Source organism: Ailuropoda melanoleuca, chromosome 8 (assembly GCF_002007445.2).
Source record: "Ailuropoda melanoleuca isolate Jingjing chromosome 8, ASM200744v2, whole genome shotgun sequence".
Taxonomy (NCBI): domain Eukaryota; kingdom Metazoa; phylum Chordata; class Mammalia; order Carnivora; family Ursidae; genus Ailuropoda; species Ailuropoda melanoleuca.
In genome coordinates, this window is record NC_048225.1 from 65,209,376 (window position 1) to 65,235,154 (window position 25,779).

Sequence of the window (25,779 nt, forward strand, 5' to 3'; positions counted from 1 at the left end):
CCCCCCCCCCCCCCGCACTGGTTTGCAGTTTCTCACTGGGCTCACCCTTTTTTTTACCCCTGTGACTCATCGTTTGGTAAACAAGGGACAAAGCCGCTAAAACCTAGCAGCTGGGCTCTTAACAGGCTTTCCTCTCCTGGGCAGCTGGGATCTGCTTATAACGAATAGCAGTGCCTAGTGACGCAAACTGCTTTTTTCTCTTTAATCATTGGAGCCAATTTGAGTTCTGAAAACACCACTGAAGGAAGGACACTGGCGCTCAGCGTGACTTGATCCTTGTTCTGAGCCTTCTATTTCATAAGAAGTAGAGCTCATTGGGGGAGCTCCATTACCCCGTAGACCCATATGGAGCGAGTCTTCAACCAAAATTAATTCCCCCACAATTCTGCCATACGCCTGCAGGTGTGTTTCGGGGCCCCCATTGAGGTGATCATATGTTTACAACTGTTCTAATTCATCTGACAGACCTGTGCCCTTGCACCAGCCCACGGTGATTGTCTGGGGGGCTTGCAGTGAAGGAGAAGGCGGGTGTCCTCTGTGAAACTGACGAGCATTGGCCCTAAGCCAGCACTTTCCGGTGGAGTGTTCTATGGTGATGGAAATGCTGTATAGCTAAGCTGCACAGTATGGTACCCACCTAGGTGGCCAGTGAACCCCTGAAATAAGGCTAGTGCACCCCTGAAATAAGGCTAGTGCAACTGAGCAACGGGATTGTAAATTGTATTTAACTCTGATTAAATGTTAGTAGTCACATACGGCTCGTGGATACCACATGGGACAGGGCACATCTGGAGGTCTTCCTGACACAGCGACAAAGATTCTGAGCAGATCAGGGGCTGCTCCTGCCACTGGAGACCCAGCTCTAGGTTGGGGAATGCTCCTTCGGTGCTTATCAACCACTTGCACATATGGAGATCGAGTTGCACTGTCATAGTGTTGGGCTTTGCCAGATGCCTTGTGAAATCCACACGTCCCATGCACGTAAGGTTGCCCTGTTCTACCAGCCTGGTGATTCTTTTTTAAAGAAAATAGTTGTTTTTTTCTCTTTGTAGAAGTCATTCATGCCCGCCGTGGCAAAATGCAGGAAAGCACGTCGAGGAAATTAGCAATGTCAATAGTCCTGCCTTTGGAGACAACCACCATGCATGGCTCAGCACACTGCCTTCTCCCTTCTGCAGTGATATCTTTCACATCACTGAGTGTATATGTTCTCTGATATTTGCATCCTGATTTTTTTCATTAGCAGTATTTCTTAAGTATTCTCTTGTCTTTGAACATTCTTCCAAAACAGTCTTAAAGGCTGTATAATAGTTCGTTATATTAATGACTAATAATTTGCACAACCATTCTCCTACTGCTGTACTTTTGGGTAGTATTTAACTTTTTTTGCTGTTGTAAGTAAAGCAATGGTAACATGTGTTGGTCCGAAATAGCCTTGTTTATAATTTGCATTGTTTCCTGAAGGAGTATTAGTAAGTCTAAGGATATGAACATCGTTAAAGAGAATTCTTTCAGGAGAGGACAGGAAGTTAGTCTGGACCACATGCTGGCTTTTCGTGGCCAATGCTTTCCTTCCAAATGTTCAAGATGGATGCTTCTTCGATTCCAGTTTCCTCATCTTTATGAAAATCTGGGTGACTCTCTGTCTCTTTGGTCCTCCAACAGCACTTCTGTGCTTTCAAGTTCGTCCATGAGGAGGTCAGCTTGTCGCGAGTCCCCTCGGTATACTCATCCCATGCTGTCCTGCTGCTTCCTTCTGTCCTCGGAGCTTCTGTTCTTCCATTTTCCACGTTGGTTTCCCTTTCTCCCTGGTAAGAAAAAGCGGGAGGAGCATGCGGCAGAGACTGCCAACCACTGGACAAAATCCGCATTCGTCTCCAGCTTCTGAGCACACACCTGGACTGCACCTCCCAGATCCCCGAGGTTGGGTGGCCGTGTGATTGAGTTCCAGCCAATGGCACATGAGGGGAGGACCCCGTTCCTACTGCCAGGCCTGGCCCATGAACACCTGCCCTGTGGAATCGCCACGTCTTTCAGGGCAACCCCGGAAGTCCCATGATGAAGATGCCAGAGCTTTTGTCAACGGGTGTGCAGAGGAGCACCCCACTGACCCTTCACCTGCCTACCATCGTGTTTGATACTGACCCTGCTTTCCTCTTGTCCCTCATTGGGACCACCTGCAACTTACGACTTCATTTAGTCCTGCTTGAGCTGCCTCTCCTTTCTTCTTGGATCAGGAGCTCAGTCACATCTATCTTTTCTCCAAATACCGTGGGATTCTCCGTCCTAACTCCCGGCACACACTTGACCGTCCAGTAGGCCCCCCCAGCTGTCCCAGACTCCTGGATGACAGTGAGCGTTCTCTCACTTCACCTTATGGACGGACACCCTCGGTTGTGCTTGGAATTGGATCCAAAACGGCTCTGCTCTTCATTTTCTCTGCTTTCTAAGAAATGACATCGTCACTGTGGCGAGAATTTAGCAGAAATTGGCTTGCCGTTTCGATCAAGTGAGAAAACAAAATCAACAGCGGTGACGGCCGGCTGCCTAAGGAAGGCAGATCTTATTGAGTGTGTGTGTGTGTGGGGGGGACATGCTCCGATGAGGCTGACGGTGGAGTGTGGCAGGGGTGGTAGGAGAACAGGACTCCACGGAAGACAGTGAGGAGTCGGCATTCCAGAAGCCGTCGGAAAGGGGGAGTTAAGGAAGAGAGGTGGGCAGGGGAGGACAGGGGAAAACTGGACCACCCCGTAAGGGGAGTCAGCTGGTAGAATTCCTCAGAGGATGGGATGGCCAAAGAACCCTGGGGAACAGAGGTGTCTAACGGTGACCGTGCAGCTGTTGGGTTGATCCCTCCATTTCCCTAAGGGGCTTGGCCCGGCTCTGGACAGGGACAGCACGCACATGGCAGGACGGCCCACAGACTGATGGACTCGGCAGCTGCTGGAGCTCGGGGCCGGAGGTGACCATGTAGATGGGAGCCCCCTCCCACCTTCTGCCCTGGCCAAACTTTTGGGGAGGATTTAGAGTCCCACAGGATGTGGAGGGGACATGTGAACCCATTTTATTTAGGGAGGCTTCAGCTGACATCTGAGTTAGGAAATAAACCTAGCCATCGGTAAAAAAAAAAAAATCGTAGTATCATAAAGTAAAATTACGGCAGAAGTAGGTAGTCAGGTATCTGGCAGCTCAGAACACCGAGGCCGAGAGAGTCCGTAATGTAGCGAAGGGACCTGGTGTCACGGCAGAGCTCTGCTCTGTTCTCTGGCCCCCAGCCCCCTGTTCTCACTCCGCACCCGGGAGGAGAGAGCGCTGCTGCTGGGGTAGACACGGGCCAGCTCCTCAGGCCCTGGTTCTTCTGGGCCCTCACGGACTCAGCTCTTCCCTGAGTGGCTTCCACAGGTGCTTGGGGGGTCGATGCACGGAACTCAGGGGTATAGATGGTGCGAGTGAGAAAGAGGTTTCTTCCCGGGGAGATAAATGTTCCCCAGCGAGGAGAAGCCAGAAGCCCATAAGAAACAGATCCAGGAGGAAGCGCATCAGGGTCCTAAAGCTATCTCGTCTGAACGTCAGAAATGTCCTTCAGCTCAATCAAAGGATTTAGGCCCCAGACCGAAAGCCTGGAAATGTTGGGGCCAAACAGGCAGCCGTAGAGGAAGAGAGTTTATCGGACCCACTGTTCTCTGTTCCAGATAAGCGCGCGTGTTGACTGGTATGGAGAGGGGGAGGTTTTCTGAGTGCAAAGTGCTGAGGCGCAAACCCTGAGATAAAAAGTCATAAATAGACGGAGGGCCTGACCGGTGCCAGGCTCAGTGTCCTTGGGCTGGTAGGACTCTCGGGCCAGGTCCCAGGTGGGGGGGCCAGGGCCGAGCAACTGCTGTGGAAATTTCCACGGGCTGTCCACCAGCGCCTGGGAAGCTCTGGGGCTCCTGACAGCAGGGGGTTACAAAAGAGACACAAGCCGTGGTCCCAGCTCACAAGGAGCTGGGTCCCTAGAGAAGGCGCCCAGGGATGCTCGCCAAGCAGGCAAGTGAACAAGCAGGTTGGAAAATCTGGAAGTTGTAAATAGTGTCAAGGCATGGGATTTGTCAAGAAAATGTCAGCATCTCCTCCCATTTCATCTTTTAAGGAAAATGTTGAAAATACAAACTTCACATGAAGGTAAAAGTTGACTTTGGGGTGCCTGGCTGGCTCAGTAGGAAATGCATATGACTCTTGATCTCAGGGTCATGGTTTCAAACCCCACATTGGGTGTAGACAATACTAAAAAAAAAAAAATTAAAACCGAGGCTGGTTTTATTGCTTTAAGTACTAAAAAGGGTCACAAACAATTTATTCATTTTTCTAAAGGAAAAATATCTTACAATTTGTTACCCGTTGCTAGAGTCTGGGATATTCTTGACAATTTGGGTTAAAATTGCATAATCATTTTTAAAAAGATGTTATTTATGTGAGAGAGCATGCGTGTGCAAGTGCGGAGAGGGGCAGAGGGAGAGAGAGAATCTCAAGGAGACTCCTCGCTGAGCGGGGACCCCGAGGTAGGGCTTGATCTCATGACCCTGAGATCATGACCCAAGCAGAAACCAAGAGTCGGACCTCCGCCCTACTGACCGCGCCACCCAGGTGCTCCAAAATAATTTTCAATGCGGAAAATTATTAAAAGACATCATCAGTTCCATGTCTTAGTAATTGTTACCAATGGAGGTGTGTGGGGTTTTCCCCTCCGTAGGAAGGTAGCATGTGGGTGTGCACGTGTGTGAACCCACAACTCACCATAGTGCTGCATTCCCAGGACGCCGGTTAGGATGGTGCTTTGGGTGGCAAGTGGGAGAAACCGTGAAGAAAGTATTGGTTAGGGCAAGCTTCCAATATGGTTTACCCAGGGCTCAACCTGGGTTCTGATTCTCTGCCCCGTCCTCCTTTGTGGGCCAGATTCCCCTTAGGCCGGCTTTCTTCCTGGTGCCAGATGCTTGTAAACAGCAATTCCGTTGGAACTGAACAACCTAGTTGGAATTTCTCGATGAGCCTGGGGAGCGTGGGGCTCTAGCTTCCCATAGCCGCTGAGCACAAGTCGTGCACTTCATTCCGGTCGGGCCACCCAGGGCCAACCGCTAAGGCCATGCCATCCCTGTGCTGATCGGCACAGCCTCAAAACCTATCACTGTGGCCAGTGGGTTGAGATTGGCTTAGACCCCAGGGGACCACACGTGGAATTGGGCGAGGCCCAGGCCTCTGGTGCTGGTGGCGAGTACGCAGTGAGCAGCAGGACAGGAGGTGTTGGACAGACATTCCCAATGGCTACCACACCTTGGTAGCCATTTTTGTAGGATTTTATTTATTTATTAGAGAAAGAGCACGTGCGTGCGCCACAAGCAAGGGGAGGGGTAGAGGGAGAGAAGCAGACTCCGTGCTGAGCATGGAGCCCAACGCAGAGCTCGATCTCCCAACCTGGAGATCATGATCTGAGCCAAAATTGAGTTAGACGCTCAACCGACTGAGCCACCCAGGTGCCCCACAATTTTTTTTTTTAATATAAGGGGTACTTTCAAGGTACAAGGCACTGTGGGAAATATCAAGATATGCAGTTTACAATGTACTAGATATAAGAAGACGAGTTGGCCCCTACTTACGATACACTGTTAGATGTAATGTGCACGCATGCTAAAACCAAGGCTTAGAAAAGTTAAAGGAGATGGTTTGCACCTGGCTGAGGGGCCCAGAGAAGCATCACATAGCCAGCAGCAGTGGAAGTAGGTCTTAGGGAGTGAGTGTAAGGCTTACAGTCGTGAAGGGAGGGCATGGGAGGCCGGTGAGCAGTAAGAACAGAGCCCCAGAAGCTGAAGGCCGAGGGGCGTGGCAGCCCAGGTTAGTTGGAGCTCAAGTTCTAGAAGTTGCTGCTATCTTGGGGTCAGGTGAGACCTGAATTGCCCCCACCAAGTCAGGGTGTGGGGTGATCCTGCCTTGTATTTTCCCCCCAAGAAAAACTGCCTTAGGGGCACCTGGGTGGCTCAGTCGGTCAAGCGTCTGCCTTCGGCTCAGGTTATGATCTCAGGGTCCTGGGATCGAGCCCCGCATCGGGCTCCCTGCTCTGTGGGGAGCCTACTTCTTCCTCTGCCCTGACCTCCTGCTCTTTCTCTCTTTCTCAAATAAATAAATTCTTTAAAAAAAAAAAACTGGCTTAATTCCCCACTTGCCTAATTAACAACAAATGTAGTCCCTCTTTTAAACCCTGAAGCTTATGCAGCCCATAGTAGGGGCTGCAGTCCGACCTTCAGATGACAGCCGGGACCACTGGTCTCTAGTCTGGGAGTCAGATGAGTCCCCAGGTCCCTGTGACTCCTCAGGAAGGACAATTGCCCTGCTGTCACTCTGAGCTTGGGTAAGAGGTAACTTGGGGTATCCCCGTGGATGCAGAACTCCTGACCTTTACCCTTCCCTGGGGTCCACGGCACCGGGAGGCAGGGAGCTTTTCCGTGTCAGCTAAAACACCCAGCATTATCTGGCCTCGCTCCTACCACAGCCTCCCTGTACACCCCTTCCCCACCGCACCCACTATACACCTGGGGTTCTTGGGGTGGGAGTGGCTGTGTGAAATGCTTTACTGTGACTTAGGTGACTGTCTCACACCGTCTCTTGCACTGGCATGGAAAATGAAAATAAAACCCCAAGTTCAATCACCAGTGGGACATTCTGCCCTCCCCAGACTAGGAGGTTGCCACCTCTCCATCAGGGATTGTTTGTTTCTCCAGAGGGAGCCAGGCTTTCTCTGCTCTTTATTGAAAGTTCACATTGACCTTCAACCTCCTTGGTCACGGGCAAAGTGGAGTCTTGTGCGTGCCCTTGGACTGTTCTCACCTCCAGGCTGGAATTCTTTTCCATTGTAGGCCTCCTCCCTGCCTTGGGCACATGGCCCAAAGCTAGAAACTACTCTAAATACAGGTGAATTAAAAATTTTTTTTTAAAGTGTTTAATTTATTTGAGAGAGAGAGAGAGAAAGCACGAGCAGGGGGAAGGGAGAGGGAGAAGCAGACTCCGTGCTGAGCAGGGAGCCTGACGACAACCCAGGACTCGATCCGAGGACCCTGAGATCATGACCGGAGCCGAAGGCAGACACTTAACTAACTGAGCCACCCAGGCCCCCCAAAAAAGTTTTAAGAAAGTATCCAGTGGTTGAAGGAGAACAAAGTCAAATACATACTCAGCGGCCAGGATGGCTTCCCACACAAACCTGAGAGTTTAAGGACAGGAGAATAAATTACATGCCCTTCTCTGATTCAGAGGATGCTGCTTCCCGATTCCTGTTGTATAATTAGCTATTTCTCCTTAACACAATCAGCTTAGAACAGTTGCCTGGGGCGAGGTGGAGGGTGATTGGGAAGGGGGCATAGGGGAACATTTTGGATGGAAAGAAATTGTTCTGCATTTTAATCAGGATGTTAATTACATGATAGATTCGTTTGTACACACTGGTGACCTACAGGCTTAAGATCTGTGCATTTTACTGCATATCAGTTATATCTCCGTTGGAAAATAGAAAAAAAAGTCAAACCAACAATGAGGCTTATTTGGTTCTTGTCCATATGCGACGGCGTGTTGACAAGAAATGTGAAAAAGAGAACTGATAGCCCATTGAGAAGCAGGATGGAGCTGCAGGCATTGACACCAGGATTCATGGGCTGGGCTGGGCTGTCTCCTTTCGGGGGAGCTGAGCTGCTTCTGTAATGTGCTTAATTACTTCCATTGTACAGGCGGCTAATTACAGTCATTTCTCTCCCCTTCGTTGAACATTCGCGAGGATCCCTTGGAGTCGTTCTCTTAGCAGGACTGGGTTGGGTTTTCCCAAGTCTAGTGACCTCCCCAGACGGTGGCGTGGGAGGGCACACCTCTTGCACTCAGGAAGTGATCTGTGTTCACCACTGCGTGTTTGGGGGGTTGTGTGATGAATCTTGGAGTCAGCAAGTCATGTGTGTCAGGGCTCTGAGCACAGCAAGGGCACCGCCAATCCAGCCTCACCGAGGCTTAGGCTACTCACGTGTTGAATGCAGGGTTGTTCACTGCAGCACTGTTTGAAATAGCAAGGGTAGAGACCGTCTGGACATCCATCAGTGGGAGAGGAGTGAAAGAAATTATGGCTCATCCACGTAACGTAATACTGAAAAAAGAGTGAGGATGCTTCTCTGTACAAATTTGGAAAGTTTCAGGCTATATTGTGCAATGAAAAAACAACAGAGTGTATAATATGACTGTATAAACTATGAATGTGTGTGTGTCTTTGCTCATATATATAAAGAAACATTGAGGGTGTCTGGGTGGCTCAGTTGGTTAAGCATCCCGACTCTTGCTTTTGGCCCAGGTCATGATCTCAGGGTGGTGAGATCGAGCCCCGCATCAGGCTCTGTCCTCAGTGGGGAGTCTGCTTCTCTCTTTCTCCCTCTCCCTCTGCCCCTTTCCGTCCCCATGTGCTGTTCTCTCTCTCTCAAATAAATAAATCTTTAAAAAAACAAACATTGAAAAGAGACAAGAACTGTAATCGCAGTGGTCACATTTGTGTGGGATGTGTGTGGGGGCATTGGGAGTGGGAATTGGGGAGTAGAGAGAGGGAGCAGGCAAACTGAACACCTTTTAAAAATTATTTTTAAAAAGTCATGTGAAGGGGGCGCCTGGGTGGCTCAGTTGTTAAGTGTCTGCCTTCAGCTCAGGTCATGATCCCAGGGACCTGGGATCGAGCCCCGTATTGGGCTCCTTGCTCAGGGGGGAGTCTGGTTCTTCCTTTCCCTCTGCCCCGCCAGCCCCCCGCTCATGCTCTCTTTCAAATAAATAAATAAATAAATAAATAAATAAAATCTTGAAAAACAAAAAGTCATGTGAAGATATTACCTAATGGAACACTGGAATGCATTAAATAAAATATTCACAAGGTTTTAAAAATAGGGAAAAGTTTCAGGGGGAGGAGGACCCTTGCGGTCACCTAAACCAGTATGTCCCACACTGGTTTGTGAAGATGTCATGGGAAATACACGGACTTAGAACAGTAATGGGATTTGTTCTAATTCCTACTTTCTTCTATTCCGTGAATGAAATACTTCTTAAACACGTGTGTTCACAGAGTGCCACACTCTCTGAGAGCCCTGGGCATGGGGGTGAGCACACAGGAAAGCCTGTGGAGAGCAGGTATGCAGGCCAGACGCCATCATTCATGCCTATTCCTGCTGTGAAACACCGTTTTCTGCCCTGGTGGTTTTGACCATCCACAGTTTTAAGTTGTTTTTCTTCTTAGCCAAGTGTGGTTTAACTGATGCCCCAAACTTCCCAAGGATTGGCAAAGATTCTCTTGACCAAACTTTAGTCAGTCTCCTGAACCCGCTCCTAGGTCTCTCTGTGCACTTCTGTGTAAAATCCAGTTTTAGCAAGGACCCTGTTAAGTCAGGGCTGTGCGCGCGCTCAGGAAAGGGCTGAGAAGGCCCGAAGACATCACTTCTGACTAACCTCGAGCCTCCGAGCGAGCAGGGAGTTAGGGGTGGGTAGCGTGGCAGTGTCGGCGGCATGCCCCATCACACACAGCCTGGGGGATTTGCTGCTTCCAGGCATTCAAGGGAATCTCTGTCTTATCATTAGCTGGCCACTGAGGTGAGTGAAGAGAGACCTTAGTGGCCACGCACAACAAAATCAGACTTCACGGAATTAGCTTCCAAAAGTCACTACACAACAACAGCTACAAGAAGCCTCAGCAAGAACCAAATCCTGGGAGTGGAGGAGAATCTGGTTTCTTGAGATGCTGCGTTGTATTATTTAAAATGTTTAGTGTTTAATAAAAAATTATAAAGACAGGCAAAGAAAGAAAGTCTGGTCCATAGGAAAAAAAATGTCTGGCCTATATATATATAAAAAAAGCAACAAATAGAAGCATAGAAAATTNAGGAGAATCTGGTTTCTTGAGATGCTGCGTTGTATTATTTAAAATGTTTAGTGTTTAATAAAAAATTATAAGGCAAAGAAAGAAAGTCTGGTCCATAGGAAAAAAAATGTCTGGCCTATATATATATAAAAAAAGCAACCAATAGAAGCATAGAAAATTGGGGCGCCTGGGTGGCTCAGTCGTTAAGTGTCTGCATTCAGCTCAAGACGTGATCCCGGAGTCCTGGGATCATGACCTGAGCCAAAGGCAGACACTTAACCAACTGAGCCACCCAGGTGCCTACATACTTTATTATTTTTTAAAGATGTATTTATTTATTTGAGAAAGAGAGAGAGTGGGGGGGGAGGGGCAGAGGGAGAGGCTCTTTAAGCAGACTCCCTTGCTGAACATGGAGCCTGATACGGGGCTTGATCCCAGGACCCTGCGATCATGACCTGAACTGAAACCAAGAGTGGGACACTCAACTGACAGAGCTACCCAGGCGTCCCTCCTAGCTAGCCTTTAAATCAGCTATTTTGAGTATATTTAAAGAGCTAAATGAAACCATGTCAAAATAATGGAATAAAATTTTCAACATACATGTAACAGGAGTCCCACAAGGAGAAGAGAGGGAGGAAAGAAGGAGCTAAAGAATATTTGAGGGGTGCTTGGGTGGGTCGGTGGTTAAGCGTCTGACTCTTGATTACGGCTCTGATCATGATCTCAGGGTGGTAAGATCGAGCCTCCTGTCGGCTCAGTGGGGAGTCTGCTTCTCTGCCTTCCCTCTGTTCCCCTCCTTCTCTCTCTCTTTCTTGATCATAAATAAGTCCTTTTAAAAAATTTGAAGAAATAACGGCAGAAAACTTCCCAATTGTAATGAAAAACATTATATGTCCAAGAAGTATGTCAAACTCCAAATAGAATAAACTCAGAGAGAAGATAAACACCGAGACACATGGTAATTAAACTGTCAAAAGACAAAGACAAAGAACCTTGAAAACAGCAAGAAAGAAGCCACTCATCGTGTACAAAGATCATCAATAACATTAACATCTGATTTCTTATCCTAAGCCATAGGGGCCAGAAGGCTGTGGCATGACCCTAAGCACTGAAGGAAAGAAACCTGGTCAACTAAACATTTTATATCCAGCAAAACTGTCCTTCAAAAATAAAGGACAAATTATGACCTTGCCAGATGAACAAGTGTGGAGGGCATTCATCCCTAGGTCACATCTGCCCTGTAAAAAAATAAATGGTGTCCTTCAGGCTGAAACGAAGGGACAGTAACTCAAATCCACATGAAGAAATAAGGAACCCGTTAAAGGAAACTATATAGGTAAATATAATAGGCAGCGTAAGTATATTTTTGTTCGTAACTCCTATTTCTTCACCTGATTTATTTATTTATTTAAAGATTTTATTTATTTATTTATTTAACAGCGATAGAGACAGCCAGCGAGAGAGGGAACACAAGCAGGGGGAGTGGGAGAGGAAGAAGCAGGCTTCCAGTGGAGGAGCCTGATGTGGGACTCGATCCTAGAACGCCAGGATCACGCCCTGAGCTGAAGGCAGACGCTTAACGACTGAGCCACCCAGGCGCCCCTCTTCACCTGATTTGAAAACAACCACCGTAATGATAAATCTGTGGGGGTGGGCAGTGTATAAAAATGCAATTGTATGACGATACTAAGATGGGACGGGCTGGGGGAGCGGGAGAATGGAGCTATATAGGAGCAAAGTTACTGTGTATTATTGAAATTAAGCTCGTATTAACTTGGACCAGGATGCTAATTACACCCCGGGGCAACCACCAAGAAGAAGGGTGTGGCCAACTGTGTCACCTGCCACATACCGTTTAGATGAGCCCTGAGAACTGACTGCTTGGTCTGGCAGCATGGGGGTCCCAGGTGCGCAGTCCTGGGGGATGGTGGGGGCTGCTGATTAGATGGGTTCGGGCAGAATGGGAGAGAAGGAAGTAGAGAAAATGAATACAGGTAATGCGTCCACGAACGTTGCTGAAAATGGAAGCAGAGAGGTGGGGTTGGGGCAAAGGGTGAGAGGTAGCTCATTGGATTTGCATGCTGGTGGAAAAACTAGTAAGTGCCGTCTGTGTCATGAGGAGGAATTTTGGAGATCGCAGGGGGATTATTGGGGCATCATGCTTCTCAGCCGAACGTCTCAGGCACTGGCGTCTTGGGTTATTGGGGGGTGGTTTGCATACACATACGCATGTATGCACACACACATTGCACGATACTGTACTAATAGCCAGCGGGCAGGGCGTGAGACGGGGGAGGCCTTGCGAGCCCCAGCCAGAGCTGAGAGCCAGCGGAGGTCCGCCCCCGGGGCACACGCCCCCGGACCCCGTCCCCGGGACCTTCCCTCCGCGCGGCCAGCAGCCGCGGCTTCCCAGCTAGGGCAAAGGGCAGCGCGGAGGGAAGGGCAGGAAGGGCTCCCCCCGCCCCGCGAGCGCTGGGCGGCCTCCCATTGGCTCCCCTCGCTCCGCCCTCGGTCCCCATTGGCTGCAGCGCGAGCGCACGGGCCGAGCACGCCGCTCCGGGCCGCCCGGTGTGTGGCGGGCCACGGCGATGCGGCCAATGGGAGCGCCCGCGGGGCGGGGCCGCGGACGACGGGAGCTCGGGCGCGGGCGAGTTGGTAAACAGATCCGGGGCGCGTGCGGCGCCGGCGCTGCGGCTGGCGAGGGCGGGCAGGCGGCGCGAAGGTGACCGCGGAGCTCCGCTTCCTGCTGCCGGGTAAGGCTGCGGCGCGTTTGCCGCCGCGCGCGCCGGGGGCACAGCCGGGCTGGCCTTCCCCCTGCGCACGACTCTCCCGCGTCCAGCTCCAGGGCGGAGGCTTCCCCTCAGCAGTGCAGCCCGGCCCCGCTGCGCCCGCCGCGCCTGCTTCCCCGGGGCGTCCACCCGGCCGCCTCCCCCGCCGGGTTGTCTCAGGGTCTTCGCTCCCAGACGCTCCACAATATGTGCAGGGGCTCTGCGCGCCGCCGGCCGCAGGCTCGGGTCCCAACTCGGACTCCCGTGGCCTGGCCCCGCTGTTGGGTTTCACAGGTGGGGGTTCGGGGTGTACTTGGGAAAGGAGGCCCTGCTTGCTCCTTTCCTCCGTTCCCTTTTCTTGGGCCCTTTCTCCTGCTTCTCCAAGCACTGGGGGTCCTGAGATGGGTTTGGGCTAAATTGCCTGAGCTGCTGCCTGTGCCTAGTCCCAGACCCCTGCCACACGCTGTGTGCCCGTGGGCCTCGGGGACGGGTTATGCCAGGGCAGGTGTGGGTGCTGGGGCTCTCCACGTGGCTGAGAGGTGCCAGCCTCCTGAAGGGCGAGAGGCTCTCAACTGGCCAGGCACAGCCCGCAGGAACACTTGTGCTCGCTGGGGCCTTGGGTGTGCGTGACGGAAGACCGAAGAGCCAGGCCGGCCAAGCCTAGATGGTTGCCAGAGGAGCCGAGCCTGCATGATACCAGCCTGCCAGTTGTCTTCTTGTGGGAGGACAGGTCATCCTGGCAGGGGGGCCGTTCTTCTGAGAAGAGACGAGAGGGTGCTCTCCTTTCCCAGGAGCAGCATCTTCAAGACTCTGGCCACGGCTCTGGGTATTTTGTTCAGCCTTGTGAATAATGCAGGCAATGCAGGGTTATTACAGTTTTGGGCCTGACCTTGGGCACCTTGAAGGAAAAGTGACCCAGGTGGTCTGAGCATTTCCCTGTGTGTTGCCCAAGACAGGGTTTTCCAGTCTTCAGGCTTGACGTTTGGGCTGGACAGTTCTTTGTTGTGGGAGGGTGACCCATGCCTTATAGGAGGTAGAGCAGGATTCGTGGCCTCTGTCCACTAGATGCTGGTGGCAGCCCCCCACCACAACACACACACTAGTGTGACAACCAGAAATTTCTCCAGATGTTGCCAAATGTCTCTCCTAAGTGGCAAAATCGCCCTTGGATGAGAACCATTGAGCTAAGGAGAAGAGTCTTCCTGAGGCCGGAGAGGTGTGCTGGCACCTGCCTGTGAGTAGTTGAGAGGCTTAGGCAAAGGGTAGTGCTCTGCCCCCAGCCCTAAACCAGGGATAGAAGCCGCGTAGATGGGCTTCCAAAGGGACCCCACCTCCACACCTAGAAGGGCAGGAGAGGGATAGGAGTAGAAGTTCATGGGCATTACTGTGCCTGCTGGATGCAGGGCAGTGATTGGCTGGGTCCACAATACAGAAGAAGGAGAAGGCTGGTGGTTTCTGTCTTCGGAGACTTTGCAAGAGGGTGGGGGATATGCATGTGAAATAACCGTGGGACAGTTTTCAAATGGTGACCAAACAAGTTCAAGCTTCCAAACCCTGGCAGAAAAGCCAACTCCATTATCCACAAGGGGCTTTTCCAAGGTGATTCTTCAGTCGTCTTCTTGTGTCTTGTGATGTGGGAGGGGGCTGGCCCTGTGTGTGCAGAGTAAGTGGCTGCATTTCAAGCCTATGTGTGGGGATGTTTACACCTGCTGTGTGCCCCTCCACGAGAGTGAGCGTGCAACCCGGGCACCCGTATCATTTGTAAAGTGCCTCTGTGGTCGATGGAAGCATCAATGTCCAAGATGCAGAGAAAGATGCTTTACTTCTGAGTCTATATTTTGCCTTCAGTATAACCTGGAATTTATATACCAGAGTTCTAAGTACCATATTGATGGGGATGCAGAAAAGCCGAAAAACGGTGATCATTGCATAGGGCAGGGAAAAATATCCCAAGTTTCTAGCTCCCATGAGTTTCCCTGTCTTGTTCATTGATCCTGTAGGTATGTATCCGGATTTTCCTGCAGCATTCCTTGGTTAGTTAGGCGGTCTTTTGGGTGCCCTTCGTTGCCAGTAGAAAAGGATCCGGACAGAGAGGTCACTTCTCCTTTCTCAAAAAGAAGTTGAGAGAAGTCCAAACTTGGCAGGATAATTTTCCGCCAAGAGCCACGGACACTGAGTCATTACCTTTGTCAGTTGAAACAAGAGCTGTGTGCAAAATTAGACAGGAATATTTAGATAGAGCGTTGTCTTGATCTGACAGTGGCATCTGGAAATAGTTCGTGCATTCCTGCCGAGTAACGGCCAGGAACTTGAAGCCCGTGGAAGGGAGAGAGTGGCGTGGGGAGCTCAAGGGCCGGCGTCTTCAAGAGTGGTGCCTCTGGGATGGGTGAAGTCCACGGTCCCTGAGGCAGGGCCAGGACCCTGGGTGCAGGACGTGAGAGGGATTTCTGCCTGCACTTTGCAAAGCCGAGCAGGTACCCACTGGTCTGTCCACAAGCATGTTGTTCCTTGTGGGGTTCCAGGCTCCTGAGCCCTTGACCCCTTGCTTTGAGGTCAGGGGCCCACAGAGTATTTGAAGTCGGAAATGACCCTGAAAATGTCTTTTTATTCTTCATACTTGGGAGTGATTTATTTTCAGGGTGTGCATGTAGAAAAGATTCACGAGAGAGCTGAGTGTTCTTTGCTCAGATTGACATTTCAGGAGGGCATTGTAGGATAGTGACTGTGCGCTTGTCCCCAGAGCCCTAGACTTGTGGTCTTTTGTTTTGTTGTGTTTTTAATGTCCTCCTAGTCCATCCGGGCTGGGGCAGAGGGGCTACATTTGGTCCAAACCTGGAAAATCCCTATGTGTCCTGAGGGTCAGTGCCCTTCCACACCCTGCCCCTGAGGAAAAGCCCAGTCTGGAATCATAGGTGAATCTGGTTTTTTACTCCTCATTGGACAACCACTGGGGGCTTGACTGTGTCAGGCATGGCATTGGGAATATCGAAGTGAACAGCACTTGGGTCCCTGAACTCGGGGAACTTGTGGTAAGGGGGGGGTGCAGATCCCACCTCAGGGCCATGGATGTGGTTTGGACTAGGGGCTCTGGGTGGAAACTGTGAAGGCTTCTTGGAGGAGGAGTGTGGGGGCGGGGGGGGCTGAGGATGAGCAGGATTTCAGCAGGAAGAGCCAGGAGGCAGTGCTTCCCAGAATCCTTGTGGCAAAGGACCGGGTTTTATTTTGTCCCAGTTTGTCTCAGAGCAGTGTGCTCGCAAAGCACAGTAAACATGGCACAGCGATGCTAGATTGCTGGGGAAGTTTCTAGGCGCTCACTCCTGGAGGATGTCAGCAGTCCAGGGACCACTGTGTGTTCTGCCCTTATGGTTTGGGTGAGTTTGGGTGAGGCAGAGCAGTGCTTCCACACATTTCCTCTTGGCAGTGGGGTTGGGGGCCAGGAGGTCTTGGCTCTGTATTCCTGGCAATTTTCAGCTGAATTCTGTTCAAGCCAGAAGGGGTTGCTGAGCACTCACAGCTCATGAGTCCAGCTGCTGCCCAGAGGGCCCCCAGAGAGACAGAGCGAGCATGAGCTCCCCGCCTTGATATGCGCACAGTCACCCACAGGGGGTACCCCCCCCCCCCCCCCCCCCCNCTGTGGGGACCCAGGGTGGAGCACAAGCTGGTTCTCCTGGAGAAAGGCTTCGACAGTGTTTGCTGTGCCCGGAGGCTTCCTGGGGCTTGAAAGATTGGTGCTCCACCCCCGCACACCGAGAGAAGGGCTGGGAGGCTGAGGCTCAGCGGGGATAAAGGTCTGGCAGCCAGTGGGCGTTGCCATGGGGAGGGTGCCAAGGTGGGCTGGTGTGTGCAGGGCAGGCAGAAGGCGGGTCAGGGTGGCCAGGCAGGGAGCCCAGCCAGGCGGTTTTTGAGAAGTGAGGGCGGCCTGCGTCCCAGGTGGTGGATGGCAGGGTGGGGAAGTGAATGTGAGACATAGATTCAGGAGAATAGAAACGTGTGCAGGTAGAAGGTCTAGAGGAAGTGGCTGGTTGGACACGGGGGGCTGAGGTTTCCCGTTGTGGGGAGGAGCTGTTTGGGGGAAGACGGTGATGTTCTAGACACGAAGGGGTTAAGGTACCTCTGGGACTCATCTCCTCTTTTTATTAAGATATAGTTCGCATGCAGTAGATTCAGCCTTTCTAGTAGGTAGTTGTGCAGTTTGAGAAATGCATGGTCTGGGGGCGCCTGGGTGGCTCAGTCGGTTGGGTAGCTGGCTCTGGATTTCGGCTCAGGTCATGATCTCGGAGTCCTGGGATCGAGCCCCGCATCAGGCTCTGTGCTCAGTGTGGATTCTGTGTGAGGATTCTCTCTCCCCCTCTGCTCCCCGACCCGTTTGTGTGCTCTCGCTCTAATAAATAAGTAAATCTAAAAAACAAAAAACCCCAAACCAAATGCATATGGTCACATACCCGTTACTGTGTCAAGGTGTAGAACAGCCCTGTTACGGACACGTTCCCCGTGCCCGTTCATTGGTGCCTGTGGGACTTCCAGGGGTGCTGTGGTGTGTGCGTGTAACTGGGTTGGTTCTAGAACTGCTTCAGCGGTTGAGACGGGCTGCCTGGGCTGAGAGCAGGGATGCACGGACCTGGGACAGCCCAGGGAACAGGGAGGAGCAGTCAGCGGGGGGATTTTCATGTTTGGCACAGGAAGGCTAAGAGAGACGGTTTGTGGACGTGAGAGGGAACGTTTTCCTGGAAGGAGAGAGGGAAGGCAAAGCTCAGCTGGGTGGGAGAGTCATGGTGGTGGAGGGGGGAGCCGTTGGGCCAGGAGGGGCCGGTGGGGTCTGAGGGCTCTGCGATGTGGGCTGTAGGGGGCACGCGCAGCTCCTTAGCTCTGGAGGACCAGGAGGCAGCTGCAGAGTGAGTGAGCCCCCCGTGCTGGATGGGAGGGGCCGGGCGGGCTGGGGTGCTTGGGGAGAAAGCCTGGCGGGTGTCCTGTTGTGTCCCCTGCCTGCCAGGCCTTGCTCCTGCCCGCCACTGAGGAGCTGGCGGTTCCGGTGGGTGAGTGAGTGTGTGAGTGTGTATGTATTGCATGTGAGTGCAAGTGCTTGTGTGAGGCTGTATGAGTGTGCCACTTGGTGTGCGAGTGCACAAGTGTGTGTGTTTGCATAGGTGAATGCGAGTACATGAGTTGTGAGTGCGAGTACACAAGAGTGCATCGGTATGTGAGTGCAAGAACAGGTGACTACGCATGTGTGAGTGCCTAAGTGTGCACTGGTGGGTGTCCATGTGTGTGAGTGCAAGTGTATGAGTGTGGGCATGAATATGTGAATGTGGTGTGAGAGTGTGAGTGCACAAGTGTGTACACATGAGGATGTGTTTTGAAAAGTACCGGGGTTTGCATTCACGTGCCGTGCCAGCGTGCCTGGCGGGCTGCATGTGGTGTTCAGAGGGGCAGCTAGTAAAGGCTGGTTCTGGGTGTTTGCATGGCGATCTGAGGACCATGTACCCAGCATCTCCTTCTGGCTCGTGCACACCCCGAGGTGGCCTGCAGGGTGGGGCTCCTGCTTCTTTCTCCCCCCATGTGTCTGAGACAAGAACCAATCCCGGCCCCAAGGGGCTGGGCTCGTTGGTGCTGGGAAGCTGACGCTTTTAGTGCAGGTAACCCGGGAGCTTTCCAGAAGGGGAGGTCTGGCCAGACGGCCTTTGACAGCCCCACCAGCTCCAGAATTTCTGTGACTCATGATTTCGGCAACCAGGTGGACACACTTCTCAGGGCACGAACCTTGCTGTGTCTCCGGGAGACTGTTGACTTAAAGTGTTGAATTACTGATGTGGGGGGCAGGCTTCTAGTTGCTGTTCTCTAAGCCTCCTGGGCAGTGAGGAAAGGACTGGAGCCTGCAGTCAGGCCGGGGTGGAAGGGCCAGCACCTGATACCTTTGGAACTTGGGGAGATTCCTCCTTGCTGAGCTCTCTCCCCACTGGCTCCTGCTGTGGGAGGGCAGGGAGTCGTGTAAAGGGATGGGCACACAGAGGGGACCGTGAATGGTTGCTGCTCGTGACTGATAGGACTTTGCTGGAATAGTAAAGGTGAAGTGGGAGTGTTGTGAAAGATGAAGGGGGTAAAAGCTGATGAAAATCATTTTGAGAGTGGGGGCTCTTCCGTGCACTCAGTGGCACCCCCAGGTGGTGCACGGTGCCTGGCGAGCGGACCCTCAGGAGTGGTTTGGATGTTGAACCAAGCCTCGGGAGGCACGGGGCGCGTTGACCCTGAAAGCCGGCAGCACCTGTCATCAGGGACAGGAGTGTGTTTTGGGCTGGCTGTGGGTAGTCCAGCCCCAGGCACAGCACCTGGCTCGTGGTTGGCACTCAGGGCTATTTGTGGGGTGACTAACAAATTGTGTTCGAAAAATGATCTGGAAATTATTCTAGAATACAGCCCACCCCTCTTCCCAACCCAGCGATTTTCCTTTTTAAAAATATTCGTTTCCTGTAGCTGTTCTGACAAATTACACAAACCCAGCGACTTGAAACGCTGCGGATGTGTTATTCGACGGTCCTGGAGGTCAGAATGGGACATCAGCAGGTCCCGTCCTTTCTGGAGGCTCCAGGGCAGAAGTGACCCTGGCTTTCCCGGCCTCCAGGGGGCAGCCGGCCTCCCAGGGCTGTGGCTTCTGCCTGACACCTACACCCCAGCCTCTGCTTCCCTCACACCTCCTGCCGAGTCAGACCCGCCTGCCTCCCTCCATAAGGACCCCGTGATGAATTGGGCCCATCTTGACAGTCCCCCCCATCTTAAGGATCTTTGCCTGAATCCCACGTGCAAAGCCCCCTCTGCCATGGAAGCTGATATTGTCCCTCGTTGCAGGGCTCAGAGCATGGACAAGTCTGCGAGGTCGTGACCCCGCCTGCTACATTTAAGCACAACCCTTTAAAGACCTGATTTCACTTTGGAGGAAACTCCTCGACCACAGCTCCAGGGTCGTTTCCACCTTCCTGGGTGACAGTGCAGTGACACTGGTCATTCGTGTAGTCACGATCAGTCTGGGTGTTGGGGTGGGTGCGGAAGGAGTCGGGGTGGGAGACGGGAGCCTCCCACCAGGGGCTTGGAGTTGGGCTGGAGAGAAGAGTCGTGTGTGTGCTGGGGACATGACGCACAGAGCAGAGCAGGGTCTGGCCGGCCTGGAAGATGAGGGCAGTGAGGGGACGACTCCTCGAGAGCTAAGCGTCAGCTCGAGTCCTCGAGAAAATGTACGTCCTTACATTTCAGGGTACTTTGCCTCTCCTGCTTAGATTGGATGTTGCTGTGATTTCCAGGTTTCGGGGTGGCTCAGGAGCAGGCCTGCAGTGGCCGGCTGGTCCGCAGAGCCAATGCCCAGGCCCCGAGGCTGGCCTCGCGCACACAGGGCTCCCCCGTCCACGAGGCTGGTGGGGCGCGGTTGAGATGTGCAGTAGCCCCGGGGCGGGCTTGCTTGTGGGTGGCTTGGAGCGGTGCTCACTCAGCACCCGTGGGAGTGGAGGCTGGACGGGAGGCCCGGGTCCTCCAACCTCAGGCCCAGCAGCTTGGGCGTCTCCTGTTTCCCGTTAAACAGCTGGGAGCCATTGAGCAGGGGGTTAGCGTGATGAAGTGGATTTGGGGAGGATTGTTCTGGTGGTAGAGTGAGCCGTGGTGTGCAGACAGAGAGGTCATGGGGTTCGGAGGCTCCCCCCATACCATCCCTCCCATGAAGTACCAGCGAAAGCTTCCTGTTTTCTCCTCTGGGAGTGGTGTTGGCCGTGGTAAGGTCACCAGCGGGTGTTTATTTCTGGCCTCCAAGCGGCCGCCTGCACCACAGCATCAACAAACCACCCCGGCCCCGGGAGAGGGTGAGACTGCCTTCCTGGAGTCCGACGGGACACTGTACCGGCCCGAGCGCCGCAGTATAAGTAAGTGGGGTTGTCGCACTGCTGTCATTCACACGCCCTCGGGTCTCCCCGGGGCTGAACCTCCTTCCAGAGCGTCTCTGCTCACAGTGATGAACGCCTACTGTGCCAGTCCCTCGGGGCCCTAAGTGCTGCCGTATGGATTACCTAACCCACTCCTGTGGGGAAACTGAGGCACAGAGACACTTCGGCGACTTCAGTTCAGCAGCAGAGTCGGGATTGGAGCTGGGGGTGCCCGGCTCCGGAGCATCTGGACGAGACAAGCACTGTTTTCAGGTTTAAGCAGAAAACTTCGGGGAGTTTTTAGTCAGAAAATGAAATGCTGTCAGGACCCTGGCTTGGCAGGTTTTCATTCAGCCCTGTTTGCTCACCAGGAGGAGGAGGGGCCGCTCAGGACCCCCCCCCCATGCTCCCCCCTGCCCCGTGCTCCAGAGCCCTGGGTGTCCTTAGAGGGGGGCGCTTCTCCTGCTGCTTCTATGAGCCGCCCGGTGCTCACTTGGGGGCAGCGCTCCGGGAAGCCGAAGAACGTCTGAATCTCCCAGCGGGCGGGGGGGTGGAGGTCTAAGGTCCCCCAACGCTCTTCAGCTTGTTCCCTCCTCTTCCCTGTTAAATGACTCCTGAGCCGATAGACTCAAGTCCTTCTTGGCTCCAGTTCTCACAGGCTGTGTGACTTTGGCCAAGTTAGGGACCCTCTCTGTGCCTTAGGGCCTTCATCTCAAACATGAACATAGTAGCGGCACCTAGCTTGTAAGAATGGTGGAGAGAACGTTCAGCTCACAGCCTGACGGGCGAGAAGGTCTCAGGAAGTAACAGTGGCTGTGGTTAGCGCCCTGCAGCATGGAGACATTTGGGGACCTGGTGAGACTTACTGGAGGAGAGTGTCAGCCTGCTGCCCAGGGAGCTCTCTCGTGTGCTAGGACGCAAGTGTGCACCCCTCACCCATGCCGAGGACAGCCCTCCTCTGGTCCGGAAGCAGCTTCCGAGGGAACAGGACATCCTCAGCCTGGAAGATGGCCTGGGCCTGGCTCCTTCCCTTGCCGCGCACGACTCTGCTGGGAAGGGGACTTCCTGGTCCACGTGCAGGTGTGGGGGCTTCCAGGGGTGACTGGCAGCTGTGGGGACTATGGGGCCCTGATGGCCTGCCCCCCCATCCCTAGTGGGAAGGTGACTCTCCAGGTCTGGCTGCCGGTGACGGACGACAGGGCTGTGTGTCTCGGTCTCTTCCTGGGCCTTCCTCGTGATTCGTCGCCAGCACATGAGACTGGAGCTGCTGAAGCCGCTGGAGAGACCCGGGGTGGCCCCTCACCGGCCTAGGGCCTGGAGCCCCAGCGAGGGTCCAGTGCTGGCCTCTGGGCGTGATTTTGAAGGCCGAGGCGAAGGGCACAGCCGCAGAAGGTCACGGATTTGGGTCCCAAGGTTTGCGTCTCCCTGACGTACACGTCCTTCCAAGTGCCTTCGGGGACAGTCAGCTGGTGTAATTTTAAGCACGTGAAGTAACTTTTCAGGGCCCGTGCAGGCTGGAGATTGAGAATGTCCCAGCCTAAAGTAAAGCTTGTTCTTGGCTGGGAGGGGGCAGACGGTCCCGGTGCCCCCGCCCTGGGGCCTCCGGAAAAGGACATTCAGCAGCCCTGCTGTGGGGGGTGACAGTCCTGAGTGCCTGTGGGGGCCCTGAGGCTCCCTGTCTTTAAGCTCATCCATTTCTTTTCCAGCTTCTTGAGGCAAGAACAGGAAAAGGAAGGGCAGGTAGAGGGTTTCCACTGACTGGCAGAGCCAGGCTTTTGGGAAAGGGCAGCGCTCTGAACAGGGTGTCTCAGGTAGGTTTCCAGGCCCACCCCAGACCTACAGACCCGGAGACCGGGGGCCGGCCCAGCAGTCGGGGCTTTCACAAGCCCCCCGGGAGTCTCTGCTGCCCCAAAGTGTGGGCACCCTGCCTCCGACCAGGCCCCCAGGGGCCTCTGATTCTGAATCTAGATTAAAGCTGCAAGCAGGTGTGAGCCCATCCCACAAATGGCAGCTTTCTCGGCCTTCGAGGCACCAGCTGAGTTCGTTGTTTCCCGAGTATTGATGACCGGCTTGCTCTGGGTTGAGCAGGGAGCTGGGCGCTGGAGACGCGGAGAGGGGAGACAGGTGTGGTCCTTGCCCTGCTCTGGCCGGGAGCCCCTTGGGGGAGGAGACAGTGACTCAGGCTGATTAGTGCTGCTATATGGGGGGGGGTGGGGGGGGACAGCCTGGGGGGTGCAGGCGTGGGTTTTTGGGGTGGGACATGCTGGGGAAGGGCATCCCAGAAGAGGTGATGTTTGGGTCGGGAGCTGGGAGGGGGAGGAAAGTATGACCCTGAGCTGAGGCTGGCTGGAGAGCTTGTGCTGGTCTGACTGGGACACAGTGAGTAGAGGGAACAAGGGGAGGAACTGGGGCGCGGGGTGGCCAGGTCACGAGAGTCCTTTCAGCCCCTGAGGAACCTCGGAGAGATTGGGAAGCTTGGGAGTGGTTTGGGAGTGGGGGCCGGGGACTAGGGGCAGGCGTGCCAGCTAGAGGCTGGGGCAGTCGTCCTGCTGGAGTGGCCAGGGAGTCAGCCGGGGTGAGGATAGTTCGAGAGAAGTGGGTGGTGGTCGCATTCCTCAGGATGGGGACCCCGGGAGGGACCTGTGGTGTTGGTGAGGGCATTGAGTGCTGGTGGGACACGGGGGTGCCGTGGGGGTGACATGTGTGGGGCAGATGGCTGGATGAAGCTTCACACGCGCCCCAAGACCAAGAGCTTCCTGTTCAGCTTCTTTTGGGGTCCTCCCAGCCACTCCGAGGCTTTGGGGCTGTTCAGGGTGTGCGCCCTTGGACGTAAAGCTACTCTGGCTTTGGTCGGATGGGGCTGCTTGGTCAGGCCACGCTTTAGAGCCGCAAAAGGGATCCAACCCCCAGCTTGGTAAATCCCCACCCGGTCTCCAGCTCGCTGCCCCCTTGAGAGGGGAGACGAGTGACACAGGGTGAGTCTGTCCTCCACCACTAGTGAGCTCGTGTCCTGAAAGCCCTGGGAAGGTCGAGGGGTCAGTGGGAGCATTCTGGGAGCTTGGGGACTGTTTTCCAGCCTCTGTCCCTGGGGGGTGCTGAGTGCATCGATTCCCGTTCTTTTCTCTTTCTAGATGAGCTCTTTATTTGCGTCCTTTATCCGCAGTCCAGCATGTTAGGACCGGAAAAGGGGAGCCACCCTTTCCTGGACTCTCCTACTGGAGAGGGATGAATTGGCGAGTGACCCACTTAGTGACCGTAGCCCTGGCAGAGCTGGGACCCCACGTCCCTGCTCCTAGGACTCTTTTCTGGGGGTCAACGGCCTCCTCTGCACCTGACCTTTGTGTGTCAGCCTCCGTTGGCCTCTGGCCCTCTCCCTGGTGTCTGTCTCGCTGTAGAAATGTCTGTTTGGCAGCACAGCTGTGGCCGCCCCAGGGCCAAGGGCAGGTTCACTGGGGCCTGCAGGGGCTAGCCCAGAGCACCGGGAGGAGCTTTCTGGAACGTGCGGTGGATCACTGAATGCCTTTTTGTTTTGGTGCTAGTCCCTAGTAGGCACCCCCAAACAGGAGTGCTGCCCCCCATCTGTTTGCTCAGATGTCTGTCCCCTCCTCGGGGAGCGGGGCCTTCTGGGGCCCCCCTACCAAGTAGGAAGAGAGCTCGGTGCTCTGTTACTTCTGGGCGAGGTCTGAAAACTGCTCAGTGGCCAGCGGGATGGAGTGCGATGGGTGGAGGGCTCCAGTACTTGTCGATGAATCCTGGTACAGATAATCCTGGTACAGATAAGGTTTTGTTTTTTTAAACAGTTTGTTTATTTTAGAGAGCGAGCCAGCGACCCAGCTCGCACACCAGCAGAGGTGTGGGGTGGGGGCGGGAGGGGCAGAGGGAGAGGGAATCCCAAGCAGGCTCCATGCCCAGCGTGGAGCTCAATGTGGGGCTCGATCCCAGGACCCCAGGATCATAACCTGAGCCGAAGGTAGATGCTTCACCCACTGGGTCACCCAGGCTGCTTTTGCTTTTATTAAGATCATGATGAAAACGCCTCCTGGGGTAGCTGAGTGCCTGGTTCTTGTGCATTCCTGCTGGGGCTTTGCAGCAAATTTCAGGGTAGCAGAATTCTGAGTACCATTGGGACTCTGGTGCCTCAGATCCGTGAGACCCACTTTTTGAGAACCAGAAGGCGAGAAAAGTTCTGGAAAGGTAGTGCCTTCCAGCAGTCTCTCCTCTTCCTGCTGCCGCTCGTTAAAAAAAAAAAAAAAAAGTACCTGGTGTTGACTAGGGTGTGAAGGGCTGACTTTGTACCAAGCGAGCGGAGCAGCCGAGCAGAGCAGCCGGTGGGAGATAAATAGTATTTTGTCAAAGCAGGGGCGGGCCTGGGTGTCGCCGTGTGCTCTGCTCACAGACTGAGTGTTGATGCGTGGCATCTGTTGATTTGAGGCACAGCGAGCAGGAAGGTGGGGTCTCTGTGATGTTGTTCCCACCTGGATGGGGCCTGCCTGGCAGAGCGCTGGCCTGAGTCCCCCTCCTCCCGCCCTGGTGCCCGCCGGCTGGGGTCAGATGTGTGCCCGTCACGACTTCGCTGGGGACGAGGACACAACCGTAAGCACAGAAGAAAGGCATAATTAATTAGTTTTTTTTTTTAAGATTTACTTACTTCTTAAGGGGGGGGGCGAAGGTCAGGGTGGGGGAGAGAGAGAATCCCAAGCTGACTCCCCGCCGAGCGTGCTCGATCCCACAAACCTGAGATCATGACCTGAGCCGAAACCAAGAGTTGGACACGTAACTGAGCCATCCAGGCGCCCCATAGCTAGCTAGTTTTCAGTGTGTACTGTTTTTAGATGACTTACCCATTTGCCACTTTGACAGTAGTATATGTGAACTAAAAAAGTCAGGAAGATACTGGAAGAGACCATAGGTACTCTTACCTCCCAAATGCAGGAGTTAAAAAAACTTTGGTCAATTTCTTTAGCATTTTTTTCCTCAGGAAATTTTCTAAATTGTCCTTGTGAAGTGGGTGTAATCCACTGTGGGGCTCACCCTTGTTTATTGCCGTAAAGTGCAGGATCCCAGATCAGAGCCTAGGCTGTGAAATGGTAGCAGGTGGTGGGCCCGGCTAGCCCCTCCCCTTCATCTCTTTCAAGGGTACGGTGATCTTCCAGAAACGACCTTGGCTTTGATGAGGGTGTGGGCAGCCCATCTGGTGCCTGAGCAGGGCCCTGGTCCT

At 53.6% G+C, this 25,779-nt stretch overlaps 1 protein-coding gene across 1 annotated transcript in view; it reads left to right on the plus strand.

Annotated features, from left to right (window-relative positions):
- The first annotated feature begins 12,492 nt into the window (after nucleotides 1-12,492).
- Nucleotides 12,493-25,779, plus strand: part of COQ8A (coenzyme Q8A) — a 34,352-nt gene continuing 21,065 nt past the window's right edge. Inside the window, exon 1 of the mRNA XM_034666615.1 lies at nucleotides 12,493-12,648. The gene's annotated coding sequence lies outside the window, so the exon portion shown is untranslated. The remainder of the gene's footprint in view (nucleotides 12,649-25,779) is intronic.